The sequence below is a fragment of the Rhinatrema bivittatum genome, chromosome 1 (genome assembly GCF_901001135.1).
Source record: "Rhinatrema bivittatum chromosome 1, aRhiBiv1.1, whole genome shotgun sequence".
Taxonomy (NCBI): domain Eukaryota; kingdom Metazoa; phylum Chordata; class Amphibia; order Gymnophiona; family Rhinatrematidae; genus Rhinatrema; species Rhinatrema bivittatum.
The window spans coordinates 508,579,290-508,585,289 of NC_042615.1; positions in this window are offsets into that span (position 1 = coordinate 508,579,290).

Genomic DNA, 6,000 nt, shown 5'->3' on the forward strand with positions numbered 1-6,000 from the left:
TTCATTTTGTGACCCCCTAGTTCTACTGTTTGCTTTCCAGTGGTAAAGGTTAGAGGATTATGCATCATTAAAACCTTTCGGGTATCTGAAGGTCTGTATCATATCTCCCCTGCACCTCCTCTCTTCCAGGGTGTACATATTCAGATCCTTCAGCCTCTCCTCATAAGTCTTCCACCATTTTAGTCATGCTTCTCTGGACCGCCGCCATCCTGTCTCTGTCCTTTTGTAGATTCGGTCTCCAGAACTGAGCACAGTACTCCAGATGAGGTCTCACCCAAAGACCTGTACAAGGGGATTATCACCTCCTTTTTCTTACTCGATATTCCTCTCTATGCAGCCCAGCATTCTTCTAGTTTTAGCTATCGCCTTGTCACATTGCTTCACCACCTTCAGATTGCTAGATACTATCACCCCATTATGTGAAATAATACATAAAACTACAGCGGTAACACACGAATTTAGAAAGGGTGATTGAAAAAATGAAGATGCTCAAAACTAACTCATTTAGAAAACCAAATATATTTTTTCTCTTTTCCTTTTTATATTTCATCACAAAAACATTTGAGAAGATAATAGGACTCAGACGTGTTAGTATTTTTAAAATACTTTTATTTCAGAAGACAGAAAACATTCTCTAAAATAATGTTAATGCATAAGAGCACCTATGAGAAAAAGACATTGTTACAATTCTGCTCGCGGATCCAGCCCCGAGCAGCCTCTCACCTCCCACCAGCCGCCGCCGCCTTCCTCCCTCGCGGCCTGCTCTCCTCCATCGCTGCCCAGTGGACGCTGAATTCACCGCTTGCCTCCTCTGTGTGGCAGGAGTGCCGCCGAAGCCGAACCTGTCTCCCCACTGCCCGAATGCCGCCGCCATTGCCACTGTCCATGCGGCGGGAGCGCCGCCGCTGTTCTCTTCTTTCCTGCTCTCCGTGGCGGGGGAGCCGCCGCTGATGCTGCTGTGATTCCTTCTGTCTTTGCGGCTAGGATGCCGTCGCTGCTGTTTCTGCATCGCACTTCTCCCTTAGGTGCGCGGCCGCGCCTCTCTACAGTATTTAAAGGGCCCAGGGCGGGAAAAGTCCCGCGGCCCTGTTAGATGATGTCACTTCACTGTCGCCTCTTCAGCCCTATAAAAGGGCTCTTTGCCAGTTCCTTGTGGGAACTGGCAAAGTTCCCACACAGGGAGCTGTCTGCTCCTGGATTCTCCGTTCCAGTCTTCCTTCCAGGAGGCTCCGAGGTCCATCTTCACTCCTTCAAGGTCTTCTGTTCTTCGTGGGAGCTCCCTTGTCTTAGTCCTGTGTTCCTGGTCTCTTGACGGATCCTGCATCCTTGTCTGTCTTGTTGTGCAGATGTTCCAGTCTCTTCGGTTCCTGCTCCGAATGATACAGTCTCTTCGGTCCCTGCCTTCAGATGTCCCTTTCTCTTCAGTCCTGTGTCCAGTTGTTCCTGATTCTCCAGTTCCTGGCTCCGGGAGTTCCAGCCTTGTCTTTTCCCACTGGATCCAGTCTCCAGATGGCCATCCATGAGTTAAGCCTGAATCCGTGTCTGAATCTGTTCCTGAGTCCTGTTCCCGGTCATTGGAGCTCCATTCCGGTTTGGATCCTCTCTCAAGCATTGCCTGGATTTCTCTTTCTCCTCGAGCTTCAGTCCTCTGCTTGTCCTATTCTCCGCCTGGTCGCAACCAGCCTCTTCGGGTTGTGTAGGACGCGCAGTGGGACAGCGTGGTCCGCAACCAGCCCTCGGGGGGCTGTGTAGGGTGCGCTGAGGGGCAGGGCCCTGCCTGACTCTCCAAGTCTTTGTTCCAGAGTCATCATCTGTCCTCGACCTCTATCCGTCCTGTTGCATCTGCCGTTCCCAGGCGGCAGGTCCGAAAGGGCTTTCGAGTGGCTGGAGGGGTACCTCAGAGACCAGCATTGCATTGCTGGGTCTCTTCTGGTACGTTCAGGTTCGGCAGAGGTCAGAGTGCTCTGAGTCTTCAGCCTGTCCGCCCTGCTCAGATACGCTTCGCCTGCCACGACGCATGCCCTGGGTTCTCCTCGGGGACATGCCGTGATCCAAGGGCACACACTCTCCAGAACTAGCAGCCGCTCTCCTGCACTCGCAACAGACATAATTTATAAAAGCCAAACATTTAGGAGGAACATTTTTATCTCAAATATCACGCATCCTGGAATCTTGCCTTAAATTTGGCATGGTGTTAAATTTCCATGCACTTATAAATAATGCAAATCTTGCAGGAGCTTTTTCATCCCAGCGTTAAATCAGATATAACATTCTCTGGTTGACTGCCTCTCACTCTGTCTCCTCTGTTAACCTGTGCCATCACTCCCTGATTGTCCTTTATTACATCCATATCTCTCCCTCTCTCTCTTTCCCTGTTTCTGCCTTTCAAACTTCAAGAAACTTTGATGGTAATTTCCAAAACTTTTTCAGCAGGTAAACAGGTATTTATCTGCATAAAAAGCTTGCCTGAAAATTGCTCCTCCCTCAGTGCAGGTACGACGTTTGCACAGGCCTGCAAACTCTTTGTCGGTATTTTGTAAATTGCCCCCTTTATTGGCAAGACAGTTTGTATGTGTTGCTAAAGTCAAACATAGAGTGACAAAAGGAAAGAATTACATAGTACAGGAGCAAAATAAAGACAGTTTTCGGCTTCTGATGATGTTCAATATTGGCTCTGGTCAGATTATGTTTCTGGCCTGATGAAAGGATACCAAATATTTTACTGCTATGGTTACTTTTTTTCCTCAGGACCATACAGAGATTTTCCAGCTCATTCTTTGATGGAAAAAAATGTATTTTGTCTGGCAGCTCTGGGAAATGTGCATTTTATATATTTACTAGTAGTAAAAACCTATCCAAGAATGGGGAAATATTGTGAAGTGTAGGAAGGGTATAACTGCAGTGTGTGATAGTAGAGAGTGAGCTCAGGTGTACAGTGTGGTAGTAGAGAGTGGATTGACTATTCAGAGAGAGAGAGTGGATGAAGCTGGAGAGTACAACCAGAGAGAGCTGAAGCTCAATTTCCATAAGTGGTAGTAGAGGGTGGTTTGGACAATACAGAGCAAGAGGGGTAAAGCTGAGGAGTACAGGGAAAGCGAGGACAGTTTAGGTAGGAGAGGACAGCATGATATTTACTCCTGGGGGTATTCTGCTACTATACAATTTACGCAGAATTCCCTTCCTGTGTAGAATTTACGGTTTTCACACAGAATTTGGGAGAAAGGCCTGCTCACAGAGAAGATCAGCAGGCCCGGCAAAGATCAGGAGGCCACAAACAGAGTCTATCCTGCTCATGGCTGAAAGTCAGCTGGCCTGGTGGGCTGCAAGCGGAGCCCATACCACTCAGAGCCGAATAGCAGCAGGCCTGGCAAAGATCAGCAGGCTGCAGGCAGAGACCACCCTGTTCATGGCAAAGATCAGCAGGCCCTGTGGCCACAGGTGGAACCTATCTCACCCTTAGCCAAAGAAGACTAGAGAAGGCCCAGTGTGGAAGGCAAGAAAGCTTGGAGCCTGTGTGTGAGAGAGAGGAAGTGTGCGCTTATGTGTTTGTTGTGTGTGAGAGAGAGAGAGCCTGTGTGAGGAGTGTGTAGTTGTATGTCAGTGAGGGTATATGTGGCTGAACCTGTATGTGTGAGTGAGGGTGAGTGTTTGTGTGTGGGTGTAGGTGTGGTTTTGTGTGTATGTGAGGGAGGGTTTGTATTTATGTGTGAGAGAGGGATCCTGTGTGCAGGAGTGTGTGTGTGTGCAAGAGAGAGGTAGCCTATGTGAGGGTGTGTGTGTGAGAGAGAGAGAAAGGGAGCCTGTGTAAGTGTGTGTGTGTGTGTGTGTGAGAAAGAAAGGAAACCTGTGTGAGGAGTGTGTATGTGAGCCTGTGTGATGGTGTGTGTTTTTGTGTGAGAGAGAAAGGGAGCCAGTGTGAAGGTGTGTATGTGAGAGAGGGATAAAGAGAGCTTGTGTGAGGGTGTGTGTGTGTGTGTATGTGTGTGTGTGTGTGAGAGAGAGGGAGGGAGTCTGTGTGAGGGGCTGTATGAGAGAGGGGTCAAATTCTGGATGTGGAAGATTGGGGGGGTGAAAATAGAGTGGAAGGGTTTGAGCTTGGAGGAGGAGGGGAGAGATAGTGTAGAGCAGAGGAGTTGGGGGCCTGAGAGGGCAGAGTGAAAGAGGTCTGGCCAGGGAAGAAGGGAAAGAGGGGAAGGGACACTTACAGTTTACTTCTAGGGGAATTCTGCTCAAATAACCAAATTTTCAAAGGCCTGCACGTGTAAAAAGTGAACTGGGAGGGAAATGGAGGAGGCCCGATTGCGTCACCGCGTGTATTTATGGAAAATTCGGCCCCTCTGTGCGCGCCGCCCGCAAATGCGCATGCGGATTTTAAAATCCACGTGCGCATGTGCGCACAGCCATGAAATTCTATAACATGCGCGCACTGGCACACACATATTATAAAATCGGCGCGTCCATGTGCATGCACCAGGAACTGCTCGCACATGGACGCGCACGTGCTCCTTTTAAAATCGACCCCAAAATCTTTAAAACTCTGCATCTTTGGGTAAGAACTTTTCTATATTACATTTTAAATTAAGTACTAAGGCTGCGATGTATATTGTGTAATTTTGATCAATATAAAGTATGCAGAATTTTGCAGCGTTTAAAATTTTGGTGCACAGAAGCCCCCAGGAGTAGACATTGCGCCATTGAAGATGGTTGTGCTGACACACTGCCTCCCGGTGCTCATCAGCTGCCCAGATGGACTCAGTCACCACCGATTCCCATTTACATCGGTCTCTGGCAACTTCTTCTCAGTGCTCTATCTGGAGATTTATTTTCTTCAGGTTCCTTTTCGAAACATCCTTACGGGTCAGATTTTGTCTTCCTCTATCATGTGTCTCTTTCTTAGGTTCCCTGCAAAGGAGGAGTCTTTGGGAGACGATACTCAGGCCTACGGACAGCACAGCCTGTCCACCTCAGCAGCCACTTCCTTCTTGCAAGCTGGCACTGATGATTCAGCTTTAGGCGGGTAAGCCTGTGTTTATCCGCATAAAATCGCGGTCTGTTTGTTATGCCACCCCCCACCCCCTTCCCCATGCCGCTAAAATTGTGTGTGCTGCTCGTGGTGCTTGTACTTTCAGCTGCAGGGAAAAGTGGATGGAGTTAGGCCCGGGGATGGGAAACTAATTTCCGGTGCGTGCTTTGTGCCCATGGTGTGCACACTGGCAGGGTTTTTAAAGGGAAACTCTGTACGGTCTTCCCCTTTGAAAATGGGCTTGCAGTCCTGCGGGTACTTCGTAGAAGGCACCCAGTACCCGAAAGTCTCCTTATGACGGAGAGGAGGGGGCTCGCTTTCCCAAGAACGTTATGGTTGCTTTAGAATACAGAAGCACAGTCAACTGCAAGGCATGGTAAGCTGCCATCTTAGCTACTGTAGTGATGCCAGAGAGATTTCAATAGTCTCCCAGATATTTTATGCCTCAGTTACAGGCTATTTATTGTCAAATCAGCATCCTTTCAACTTAGAATGTTTCGCCCTTTAAAGTACCTGATTCCAGCTTCTGATTTCCGTTCGGTTATTCAAGCCTTCATTTTAACTACAACTGGTTACTGCAACCCTTAAAAGATGGGTCTGCCAAAAGCACACGCTCTGCAGTTAATTCAAAGCGCAGCGGCTCTGCAAGGGAATCGTATTCCTTCACTGCTCCAGCAGCTCCACTGGCTCCCCATTCCCCAGAGGATCCAATTTAAACAATTCCTGTCCTTAGCTTATAAATCTCTTCAGGAAGATGGCCCAGTCTTCCTAGCCAGTAGATAAACAGATATACTCCTTCACGCAACTTGCGCTCTGCCGATAAAAAGCTTTCGGTGGTTCTCCCACCACCACCACCAACAAAAGTGCGGGCCTTCGCATTCCCAGGTCCCACCTTATGGAAACTTCTGCCTGATGAGTTGCGGGAGATTACAGACTACAGTCTTTTAAAGAAAGAACTGAAAACTTATTTTTTTAAA